Source organism: Motacilla alba, chromosome 2 (genome assembly GCF_015832195.1).
Source record: "Motacilla alba alba isolate MOTALB_02 chromosome 2, Motacilla_alba_V1.0_pri, whole genome shotgun sequence".
NCBI lineage: Eukaryota > Metazoa > Chordata > Aves > Passeriformes > Motacillidae > Motacilla > Motacilla alba.
The window spans coordinates 74,202,097-74,216,001 of NC_052017.1; positions in this window are offsets into that span (position 1 = coordinate 74,202,097).

The following is a 13,905-nucleotide window of genomic DNA, read 5'->3' on the forward strand; positions in this document are numbered from 1 at the left end:
AAGATAACATATCTAGGAATTTCTCTCATTATAGTGAATTAAATGTACTCATCCTGTTATGAGCAGACTGGTACTGCTTACAGAGATAAATTAACCTTCAGAACATTCCAATTTTACATGACATCAACTCTAAATGAAGAAAACTTTTCACAAACGTGTCTGTCCCTGAAAGATATGTGAGATATTGTAAGATAAGAGTTTCCTTTGGTAACTATGTTCCACACCTCAGTAAAAGGGGGGTGGCTCACTGTGGCCAGTAACATTAACATTTTTGTTTGTTTGTTTGTTTATATTATTCTTTGTTTATTATTTCAAGATAAAAAGTTTGAACCTAAATGTAAAATCAGGTGGTCCTTCCCTCTGTGTTAGAAAAAAACATGGAGTCCTTAAATGCAGGTGAAATTACTTAGGCAGCAAAATCTGGAAATATTAGCCAAAGGACATCATTCAACTTGTAAATTTCATATAAGCTAAACTATATGATTATGAATCTATCCCTAAAAATGAAGTGAATTTTAGAATTAACTTCAGAATATTTTCCAAATTCAGCATGGACAAATAGAGATAAGAAAAGCATAAAATGTAGATTAATAGAAAAATAAATCCTACCATTTACCTTGAGAGTCTGATTAAGCAAAATGGATCCTCAGTTGCTAAACTTGGGAAGGTTTCAACAGAGAGTGTGCAAGAGCTGGTCTGTTGAATATCTGAAGTGTCTGTGCCATCTGCATACCATACAGAAAAAAATAGATGGTACAGCATGAATATCTTAAAAAACAAAATCTATTTGTTGTATAAATGGTGATAAAATTTTAATTGAATTTTCTTCAGGTTGGAGCTAGACTTAAGTATTTTTTCATATAAAATCTTTTGGTTCACTAGAATTATTTTGGTTTTATTTTATGTTATGACAGTTTGTATAGTCATAGAAAATGCAGATGAGACAGTTGTTCAGCTGCCAGGACTTCTCATTAGAAAAAGTAAGCTGTGGATAAGGATGTCAGCATCCAACATAATGCTAGCAGACACCATGTAATTGTACAAACAACTAAAATGTAATATTGGTGCCACATGAAAATTGTTGTTGGATAAACAAAAATCTCTCCCAGTAAAGGTTTTGATGCTTTTTGCTTTGTTTTGGGGTTGATGGGTAGTGGGAAAGGCAGTAATGTTCTAAAAATTCTACTGATTCTTATTTGAATATAATTTATTCTTATTAAGGCATTTCAAAATTACACTAATTTATCATGAGCAGAAGTCAGCCCGGCATGTATATTATTGCAGAAAACTTGCAATTCCATATCTGTCTGGAGAAAATGTCCTTGAATAATTAAATATCTGAACTCTTTGATTGGAGAAAACAATGTCACAAAGGGAAGAGAAAAAGAACAGGCTTTTCTGAAACAAAGAAAAATACTAGTTGGCAAAGGAAAATGTAAGGCTAATCAGAATCTTAAACACCAAAAATATTCAAAGACATCATTTTGGGATTTGAATAGTTTATTTTACTAAATAAAAACCATCCTTTTCTAGATGTCTTGGGATTTGTTTCTGACATTACACAGTCTTGAGGTTTCAACATGTTTGATTTGTCCATATATAATCAAAGATCATATTATATAAATCTCAATGCAGAACCTGACAATTTAAAGGAACCATTGTCATTGCCTGAATAATAAGTAATAGCCCATAAAGCCAAAATTCTGTTTCTTTTTTTTTCCTCCCTTATCAGAGAAATGCAATCTGAACATCTATCAGAACTAATTGCAACACACTCATATTACTAGCTGAAAGATCAGCTGCAAGCCTTAAGCAATACAATTCTACTCAACTAGCCATTAGCTTTTGTTTTTTATAGTTGTTTTAAATAATCAAGATTAGCTGGCAGCAGACACTATCACTGACAACTGTTGAAAAGAAATCAAATTATGATAGATTCTTTAACTAATGAATTAATTAAAACTGACTTCAACGTAATATTGCCATGAGATCTGCCAGCCTGCAGAATGACTGTAAATTATAGATGCCATGAACACAAAACCAATAAATAAATCACACTAGAAAATCAAACTGAGGTAACTTTGCAATAACAAATTGGGGTTTGGGAAAGAAATAGTGAGAACTTTGCCAAATCTACTTTTGTGGAATATCTTAAAAGCACATAAATACATAAAAATCCTAAAAAAAAGAAAATAATCTACAGACTGCTATGATTAGAGGGAATTTTTGCTGATGATAGGATAAAAAAATCATGTTAATGAAGTAACTCTCATTCTTCTAGATGCAGAAATAGTGGATACTGTTGTAGGTTTACATACATTGTGCATGCATGAGCTCTCCAGGTCCCAGGTTTCTGTATCTTTTGAACCTTCATGTTTCTTTTTAACTGAGAGTACAGAAGCCCTGCCATGAACAGAAAGATGTGGTGAATTCTGAAGGCAGGGGTAACAGGGAAGATGCCCAAGGTAGCGATCACTTTGATCACAGTTCACAGCTTCCTTCTGTCACACAAAAATTTTGAACAAAACCCAAACATTAATAATATGTTCGTTTCTGCAGAATTAAGGCATATGTGAGTTTCCAGGTATGGAATTTTTTAAAACTTTTAGGGGTTGGAGTATCCTTATTCAATGAAATCTATATGGCAGTTCTACAGTAACTGTCCAAAGATCACCAAAAGATCATTTTTCTTACTGAACCAATAACAAAAAAAAGAATGAGTTTTGCATAGTATGTTGAATGAGAATAAACAAAAGAATTGCTGGAGTTAGATACCACTTTAATATCAAATGAGGAAGGCAAGGGCAAAAGTAGATCAGGGAATATCAAGGAACAAAGAGCCAAACATAGGCTGATACTGAAACTTCCATTACCCTTATTCCCCTTTGTTGCTACAACTAAAGCAGGGATGGGCTTTATTTTATGCTTTTGTGAAAGCAGTAGGGGCATATGCATTTCCAATATAGTAACAATTTGGATTTTATGGGTGAGGTATGACCCTGGCAGAGAAGATATACTTAAGGATTAGTAATAAATGCATAAATAAATAAATTATTACATTGATTAGTGAAATATATACTACTCAGTTGGAAGATTTAGGAAGAAGTTAAAATTTTCTTTCTTCCTCAGTAAAAAATGAAAATCACTAATAGTGAGGCAATAGGCAAGGAACTGGACATGAATTTCCCATTAAATACATCAGCAAATAAAAACAGATTGTTATACTTTACTTCACACAAATATAATTTACCGTTTTGTTGTCCACTAAGAAGAGAGATCTTCACAGAATATACACAGTTTCAGAGATCTGCAAAATACCTGAAGATCTGGCCACTTTTGCTTTGGATTATACTTTTCAATTTTGTCATTTCAATATTTGAATATTCTGCTATTTTCTTAATTTATTCTACACTTTACAAGGTTCTTTAAAAATCTTATTTTCCAATTACTTCCTCTTCACTAAAGAGAGGCTACTTTCTTCCCATACATTTATTTTCTCCCAGAAAGCCTTTGGCACTTGCAAACCTCCATAAAACTCCAAACTGTCATTGAATATTGGCACAATTATATATGAATAGCTATTCAGCAAGGAATTTGGAGATGAAGAATACATTCTTATGACCACATTGATTAATAAAAATTTAGAGAAGCAAATCTCATTTGTATTTGAACAAATATTACCTTTCCTGCACTGTTTGATCAGTCCTCCTAACTAGGTGTCAAGCAGTTCATTTTCCCAGACTGACTTTAGGTTAAAGGCATTTTTTCATCCACTTATACAAAATTATGTCTGTAATCTTTACCTCTGCTTTTCTTAATTATATGAAGTAAACATATGGCTAGATGGAAAAAACCCAAACCAGCTGAGCCTGTACTGAAAGTCATATTTTACCTGACTGCACCAATCAGTGGAATGTATTAACATGGATTCTTATAATAGGCAACACCTCACAAAAGGAATTATAAATGCTTGATCAAATGACATTGCTAAGGGCACCTTCAAAAGACACATTCATATGTTGACCCATGAAAGGTATATATGCAGTAATCTGAGGAAAAAAGGCACAGCTGGAAGTTATTTTGTAGAATTATGCTGTTAGCAAAGCATTTTGAAAGAGTTAACAGCTGACAGCTTTTACATCAGAACTTATATTAGGTCTTTTTATATTAAAAATGAAAAATATAGCCCTTACTTTCTTGCTTGCATAATTTTTGCGAACATTCTCAGATCTATCACATAAATAGTCTTGATATACGGGGTTCCATTTTTTAGGATATTTCTAGAAATCAGATCTAATTTCAAATATACTACTTCAGGCCATCTAAATCCATTTCTTTATACACAAACAAAAACTCTTCATGCATTTTTTTCTGTTCAAGGTTATGCACACATTTTTCTGAAATGTAATTTTGCTTCCCCCTAAGACAGGTGAATATAGAACAGTAGGTAGTTCCTAAATTCCCTCTTAATAAATTTTATTTATGCCATTACAACTATACAAGCACAGATTGGAACTAAACTACAAATCCAGTATCATTCACTGAGGAGAAAATTTTTATCTGAAACAAAATCACAGATTTAAAGAAAAAGTCTGCTTTAATCTTTGGTTTATATTTCAAAACAATCAGAATTTTACAGAATTAGCATCAGATTAGAATTACACTTCAACTTCAAATGAATCTTTTCTCAATTGTTTGAAGGGTCATTCAGAAGGTTCTGTTCATGAAGAACCCAAAGAACTCTTGGTTTTGAGCTATTCTCAGGACTCCAGGAAATAAGTTTAATCAAAGACTTTGACACCAAAATCTTTCCAAATGACGATGCCTCAGGGTAAGTATAATTGCATATCTTCATTGAATTGCAAAATAAAAGTATTTAAAATTTAATCTCAGTGTGCCCTGGTGTAAGATGCCTTCCTTTTTAGATCCATCCATGATAAAATTGTTCCACTCTCTACACTTTTTTTGCAAATGTCTCAGTGGTGCCTAAAGTTTTTAGCTTTTACATATTCTTCATGTATTTGTAGCTTTGTACACAGTTAAGTGCCTACGTGTAACTTCTAGTGCTTTTCCAGCTTTTTTCCCCACAGTGAATAGACACATATTGGAGCATTCCTAAAATTTAGTTTAATCTTGTTAGTTCACCAAGGACTTTTTATTTTGCACCATGTAATCATAGATATAATACAGGTAAGGTAAGAGATTGAACAGAGAGCTCCAATAGGCCAGAACCCAGGGGAGAAGTTATTTAACCAACTGCTCCTCTTACTAGACAATATTGGATAGATATTCTAATTGCCCAATCTTTTAAAATTGTACTAATATGATTTGGAGTGTGGTTTTTGTCATATTGTGTACCTGAAGGCTTTCAAATAAAGGATTGCTTTTATATTATCACTCTAACATATTTTGGAAATTTTGTGCTCTAATTCCATTTCCAGGCATCATCGGCTTGTACTTACACTATGGTGTCACTGCTTACCAAGTCACTTACCTTCCCTAGAGCATTTCCTTTCCCTGAAAACAGTTAATTAATCCAAATTTGTGCCCCCTCCTGAGTTTTCAGGCTGGGCTAGAAGACAGCAGTTGAGTCTGGGCAGCACGAGTCTGTCTACTACCTATGTCCAGATGTTGTGCCCCTTTAAAAAAAAAAAAAATAGGAGAAAATGCCCTGGGAGAATTAAATGAACAAATACAACCCCAGCCACACTTACAAGACTTTCATGCAGGTTTGTGCTAGGCCTTTGCAGTACTCATTAGATAGAATAATTAACTTTATTTCATAATCTTAACATTCAGCAAGGATATCTTGAGTAACTAACAGAAGGATACAGACTCCAGTGAAAATCATTGCTAACTAATACAGAGCAATCTGAATTATCTCACTGAGTTAAACATCTCTATCAAATATCCCCCAGAGAGCACCCAAAAGTTTTTCTTCTTTTCAAATATCTATGAAGTTAATCAATATAATATGCATTTTAATGCAATCCGTTGACTTAACTATTTTTCTTTCTCCTAATTCTTTAATATTATTTTAAGCATCTGAATCTCAGTTATTCCATCTGTCCCAATATGTACAATTTGTGTGTAAAAACAGATTTATACCTAAAGATCACATGATATCCCATAACCATATCCTAGGTCAAATGTGATATTTCTCATCCCCATTACAGCAAATAAGGATCAATAAAAGAAGGCAATACCAGTTTATGAAAAAAGCCTGTCCTTCCACAAAGACATTATGTTCAAAGTCATGACAATCACATTAAATGCATCATGGAAAATGGGACGAAGACCTCAAGATAGGTAAAATGCATTTCTTTCTCATTGGGCAGATGGGAATAATGCTGGTTCTATTCACAATAAATTTTAGACCTTTTAAATAGAATAGTTAATATATTGAAAGATGTAATATTGGCAATATATATATTGGGTATTTGGAACAAAGCTTCGTATTTTAGGAAAGCAATAAAGAAAAGATTGCCACTGTTATTCATGGATATGCTTAAATTAAGTGGTTCTGGGCTGTCATGTAAGAATTGAGTCATAGATTCTTCACATTTTCAGCTTTTTATTGAAAAATCATCAAATAGTCCTGCTTTTTCATCAGAAAAACAGAAAAGAGAGCAAATCTTCTTCAAATATCTTCCTATGAATTGTGACTGTAAACCCAAGGCAGGCAGTCCCACATGTACATAGGGAGATATCAAGGAGTTCTGAGGCAGCTGTGAGCATCCTCTGCCCACTTTTCCTCCCTGATAATACTCTTCAGCCAGAACTACCTATAAATTTCCTCTGCCACAGGAATTGTCCCAAACTAGCCCTTTTTAAATGAAATTAATTCTGTAAAAATTCTCTCTGTAATTTCTAAGGATCATTACATTCTTTCACTGTAATAATAATGAAGCCATACCATATATCCCAGAAATGCCTCTGGCTTGAAGATATGGGGACAGGTAACAAGAGTAATCCCAAAATATACATGACCTTAAAAGAAAGACAACTCAGTCCATTCACAAATCCTTATACTGTACCCATCCAATAACAGTCATACAGAAATTTCAACAGTAATTCACTATGTAGTCATTAAACGGGGTTTTTGGCCTTTTCTATTCCAAGGGAGTCATGAGATTTGCTCTTATATGTATTCTATCTGATTCTTCAAGATATGAACCTTGAGGAAAAAGTATCATGTATCTAATTAGAACCCACAGGAATATGCTTATTTTAATTGCTATAGCCTTATTACTAAAAATAAGTACAGAGCAAATTTTAAAAAGGTTTTAATTTTAGTTAAATTACACTTTCAGAACTGGCATGGTACACTTATAGATATCTGCAGATTTGCTTCACTTTTATTTATGTAGGCAAGAAATACTATTTTCTGTTTTCATGAAGGCATAGTTCCTACTTGTATGACATATATCATATACTTGGAAATTGTATTAGATTCCTGAATTGTTTTCTTAGTTTTGAGGTGGACCCTGAAATGTTTGACATAACAATCAAATAGGGAAAATATAAAATAAAGAAACATGTTTTTGACTGTTGTTTGATACTGATGCATCTATAGGCTGCCTGGAAGCTTATATATCTGCATCATGTGTGTCTGAGAAATGCTGTGTAAGAATTATTAGTGGTACAGAAGCTGTATTGAAATGGCACTGGTAGCAATATCTACATAGTGGAGTCTGTGTAGTACATGTAGCAGTGTGTTTCTGTAGGTATTTAACCCTGTGAGCAAGGCTCAGAGAAATATTCAGTTCAAAGACAATCCTAGCTGACAAAATATTCCCTCTTTCCCTCCCTTGAAAACCAGCTGCTGTCATTCGTAGAAGCATCAGCTGGAGCTGTAAACTGTCATCATATTTGGAACATAAAATACTTTGGAGTCTGATTCCTGGTTACCTGTTAGCTCCTTTTCATTCCTAACCTACAAGATTCTCTAAGCTTTTGGCAGCCAAACCCAAGCATTCTCACACACAAGCTCTTCTTTTAGCTGCCCTTCTGAAATTCTTTTCTTTCCCCAACTGTCTTTTTTGCTGATATTTAGTCACAAAACTTACCTAGCTCCTACTCAGAATGGCAGTCTGTTTATATGATGTGAGGGGAATGGGCACTCCATTTTTGATGTAATGCAGTCAGAATATGCTTTTATCCATTACCCAACTTTTCCCTCATTATTGATAATACTGCTTGCGTTTTTCATCGTTGCTAACAGGAAACAGTGTTTGGACTACAGTGTTTTCACAGTGGTTTCCACATTTCTTTCTTAAGTAATAACAGAAATTGACATGTTGAATATTAGGAATTTTTTTCCGTGTACTTTAAAAAGTACTTTAAAGTGTACCCATCAAAACTGAATTCCACCTATTATTTGGTATAGCCAGTCACAAGATACCTTTCTATAAGATTTTATTCCAGCTTTTAATTTCTATCACTTGTGAATATATTCAACTTCTAAATACCCTTTACTATACATGGCTACTTTACATCTTTGTGGAAAGGGACTAGGTGTTCTTACCATCTTTTTCACCTGTCTTTCATTATGTATAAATCCATAAGAAAACGTACCCTCCTATGTAAAAGAGGCATAAGCATAAGCACATAGCATAAGAGACATACTCAAAAAATTGTTATTTTAAAAGAATCTTATCAGTATCTAATTAACTTCCAATTACAATGGTAGTTTTGGGATTCACAATTTTCTGACTCTTCCCAAATCTATGATTACATATTGGGTCAAAGAGCTGTATTCTTTATTGAAACTTCTAACTATTTATCCTGTGTAGAAATCAATCAGTTCTGGCCCGTTTACCTACTCTTACTGGTTTAAAATATTAATGCTTTTCTCTAAAATCTTCTTCTTAAATTCCCATATGATATCTTTCTCCATTAAATTTCCTTCTTTTTCACGGTAATTGGCTTGTAACTCATTTGTACTGAAATCCAAAACTGTAATAATGGCAAAAGTTATGCTGGAATCAGAAGCCAGATTGGCATTTACAGAACCAAAATTGCTTCAAATATGAATGAAAAGTCCACAATGTAACACTAACTTTTAAAACACATTATATTAAAAAAATATTGCATGGAAAGTTTCTAATTCAATCATTAAAAAGTTCAGAAATGCTAATTAATTCCTACTGCATGCACATTTTCCTGTGGCAGTCATTACCTGATATGTGACAGTTTGTGTTTGGCTTTTTTTAAAGGCTTCTGTCTTGTTCAGTTTTTTTCTATCTTCCACAATCATTGTCCATCCTTAAGTCTTCTTTGAAGTATTTCACTGAGCACAAAAAAAAAACAAAAAAAAAAAAACTTCTAAATATTTGCATAATTTTATTACTAAACCTTGAGAATTCTTCATTTACAATCTATCTACTTTCACATAAACCTAGAAGATAAAGTTATATTATTAACTATTTGTATTCCTTGAAAGATGCGTAGGGTGACAAAACATTTTAAAACTCCTAAGTAGCAAGAGGGAATCCAAAGAAAACAGGAGTAAATTATTCAATGGTAACAGAAATCTGATTATAAGTTGTCTGAAAGTAAAATGTGAAGCACTCAGTATGTCTTTTCTTTTTCCTTTTATTTTAGTTTTCAAAAAAAAAAAAAATTACATGAATAAAAATTAACATCATCAGAACAGCTGAAGGACTTCTTCCCCTGATGACCACATGAAGTTTCACCTTGCCTGGATAAAGGATGGGTGGTGACTTCTCAGTGAATTAATGATTCCAGCCTTTCTTTTTTTCCCCCATGTGCAAACTTCTTGAAAGAAAATAAATAAAACAGAAGCAATAGAGCTTAGATGCATGGATGTGCCTTCTAAAGATTCACAAAATGGATTTACACCAGAGATGAACAGTCAGCTGAAAGGAGTTCATCTGAAGAGATAGCTGCTCATTGTATTTGTACCACTCAATAACTAGTTCTCCAGAATTACTCTAAGCTCTTTCAAACTTCTTAACGGCAAAGAATCAGCAGGAGAAGTCAAGAGTCCAAAGGAAATGATGGACTTGAGTTCATCTCCATTTTAGAAATACGTAAATTTCAGGAGAGATAATTTCATGGTATATCATAAACAAGTGTCTCAGAGACAGAAAGAAAAGGGTGCAGACTCTTGACAATGTGGACTATGGCTCCTAATGGGACAGTACAGGACTGGAAAGATCTGTGCAAAGGCTGGAACAAAAGGGCATGACCAATAGGCTTGCAATGAACAGCTTTTTACTTAAAAATCTTCTAAAATCAAATATTCTATTTTGGGAAACTGTGATAAGAAGCCTGTCCCTGGAATAATAAGCTTCATCCATGGGTAAAGGAAATATATTTAGAAGTGTTCTCTATTACATCAGTCTCTTATTTGTGCCTGAATCTAAATCACAGACATTCAGGAGAGATGATTGACATAACTGAAAGGAACAAACGAGAAAGAACATAAACCACACTATTAAAAGAATGGTGTATAGACTGTTTACATAAAGTAAATTTTCTCTGATCAGCTGGAAACCATGAAAACTTCCAAAAATTACTTTGTAAACCTATGAGACTCTCTCACAGCTGTTATCAGTTAAGCTTTAGAACCAACAAGGAGTAAGCCCAGAAGACAAATATTTACAGGAGAAAGAGAAAAGGACACAAGGAACTATAAACCAGGCAGCTTAACAAAATTAATTACTGGAAAAGTACTATAGAATAACTCTTGGTGGTTTGGGAAGAAATAGGTGCAGTGTATTTCAAATACAAGAAACACTTCTATCCTATCCTATAAGAATCTCTCAAGGATAAAGGGGTGGTACATTTTAAATGAAAATACTTACATTGCTGAACAAAATTAAGTGTAGAAACACTCAAAATTCTGATAATCTTTCTTAACTTGTATGGTTGTATCAGGCAAGGTTTTGCCAGCATAGGTCTCTGGTATTCAATGTACTAATGAAAAGGAGAAAGGAACAGAAAATATTTACATTTACAGATGGAAATTCCTAAATTTGAAAAAAAGGATCAAAATGGAGCACTCTTTGTTTAAAATAAGATGCAACTATATGTAGCTAAGAGGAAATAATGATCATTATTTAGCAATGCTGTGAGGTAGATGGCTAGGGTTTTTAACAAAAAAAAAGAAAGAGGATCAGAGTTTGAAATTAATTACTCAAACTCATCATGAATCAAGATATAGAATTAAATATTACAACACATAAAATACAGCATTATAGAACAAGTTATCTGAACAACCATCTTTCAAGAAATTTATGTAAAGTTCAGAGGACAAATAACTGGCTACGTTAAAGTCTATTCCAAAGTTTTTAATCTTTAATTATCTCAATTTTAATGGTGGAAGTTTAAAAACCAGGATTCCTTGAGAAGGAATGGGAAAGTCATCAGAATGTCAGATGAGAATCCCACTCCCTTAGAGAAGCTTTAAAGGATCATCCTAAGAGCAGTGTTGGTCAAATAAATTATCTCCTGAAACCTATCATCTCCTCCCAAAGTTAATGATGCACCTTAGTTTCAAAAAAGGTTTTCAGACTGCTTCATGTAAAAAGGAACTAATTTTCAAAATTCAGCTGGGATATAGGATATGAGATCAGAGTGTCTGCAAATTTATAAAAAGATAAAATGATAACTTTTTCATAGCACCTGAAAAAAAACCCAACAAAAACCAAAAAAACAAACTCACACACCACAAAAACATCTTCCAGAGAGAATCAGTTTCCCATTTTCCAGTTTGCAGAAGGACTTATTTCCCTAGAGAATAAAGTTCAGCAAAAATCTAGCTTAACACATGCAAGATATTTTTTTCTAGGGGAAAAAGATATATAACCTTAATGGTTAGGTATTGGTCTGACAGGTCCTTGTAAACATGCCATTTTGGGAGCCATCACCTTGCTCTACTTGCATAATGCTCAGACTACCAGATTAATCTCTGATGTAAGATTGAGAAAACTTAATAATATTGGGTGTCCAAGACTTGCAGACTGGATGAATAAGAGAAGGAAAATTAAATGTCAATATTTGTTCATTAAATTATTATGAGAAATTTCTGTGGTACTCTTTCACAGTACCTGGTAGCTATTAAGGAACCTTTTAATCAGGCTTAAATGCAGCATATTAAATAATTTCTAATTTTTTTTTCAAAATACTTCTCTATGCTTCACTAAAGAGTTAAATAAAATAAAGGAAGATGTATGCAATAGTGTCTGTGATTCATTTGCCCTGTTATTCTGTCTGTAGGTAATTTGAATAAAAGAAGGCATTAAGAAGGTCATTTAAACTATACCTGATCTTATCTCATTCTTATTTTCACTGTTATATTATGTAGCAAAATAGATTTTCCTAGGCAAATTTGCTAACCCCAGACATGGTTTCTGAAGTATTTATTTCTCTAAGCAAACTGCAGAAATATTTTTGAACATTCTTCCACAGTGTTGAAGTTTCTAAAGACAGAACTCAATAGTTCCTAATTGTACATTTCAGACAATGATATTTTATAAACATCTATCTCCATTTTATAAGAGTTAAAACCTACATATCTTGAAAGAACTGAGGTATTTGTGTTAATGTGGGAGACCAAATGATACTTATGAATTATCATTGATCTTTTTAAATCAATATGATGTTGGTTTTGTTTTTCTTTTCAAAATCAAGACTATTCATTTTAATTATTCAGAAAAGTGAAATATTGTTATGATTAATAACATTTCATTGTTTTTTTTTTCACTATCCAAAATCTGTTCTAAGAACTTATTCTTAACAACTATAGGGCTTCTTTCAATTCATATTGAATTATCAGGCTTCCTTTCACTGAATGAAAAGCGAGACTAAATAGATTATGCCAATAGATAGAATATGCCAGTTACTACATTTATTATATTCTTGATTCTTTCATTTCTCAGCACTTATTTTTTGAGTTAGAATAGTTGAGTCACAGATACAATTTTTCCCTCCAAACTGGGAAAACTCCATCCAGTATAAAATAAAATAAATATTCCTAGTTCTTGTCAAAATAAACAGAAGGGATGTTCTGATACCTCTTCTGATTTTGAATTACTACTGCTAAGATTAAGATTTGCAAAGTTCTTCCACACAGAAGCTTAATAAAATCTTTCTATGGTGTTAATTTTTCAAAGCAAATAAATCTTGTGGACCAAAAAAATTGTTTGTTCCCAATTATATTAACACAAATCTTTGACTAATTTTAAGTTGCCAGACCATGAAATGGCACACTTTGGACTTCTTTTGGAAGTCATTCTTTTCACAAAGAAGGTGAGTTCTTAAAGTAATAATGACTGCAATGACAATTTGCAGCTGTGAAAGAGATCTAAAGGTAGAGTGCTTCAAAATTGATTACACACTTCATTCAAACCATCCTAAACCTTCCTCTAGATTTCTACAATGATCTACAATTTTCAGCATTGTTTGTCTCCAGGCTCTCAAATACCTGGCATAACTTACAACTTGCTCACTTAATTTCTAATTCTTCGAACTCTTTTTATACATGCTGATATTTTTTTCTGAAGATTTTCTTATCTGGCCTTTTATTATACACTCTATGGCATGTCAATCCAAATTTTACCTGATGAGAGTTCAGGTTAACCTTGACCATGAATCTGATGTTGTACACCTGAACTGTGGGAAACACAAAAAAAACCCTGGGGAAATTCGAGGAGTAAGAAAAATAAAGAAAAGAGTTCTTTTTAATCTACTGAAAACATTGAAAGATTTTAAAATAATATATACATACTGAGAGTTAAGAAGCATAGAATTCAGAGTTTCCCTTAGAGCCTGAGACTCAATTTACATCATGTTTTATCTTGTTTTTAAAGGTGATTTGGAAAAAAAAATTCCTTTAAGTACACTGTTGTTTCTCAACTCAGAGGGTACCACGAGCCA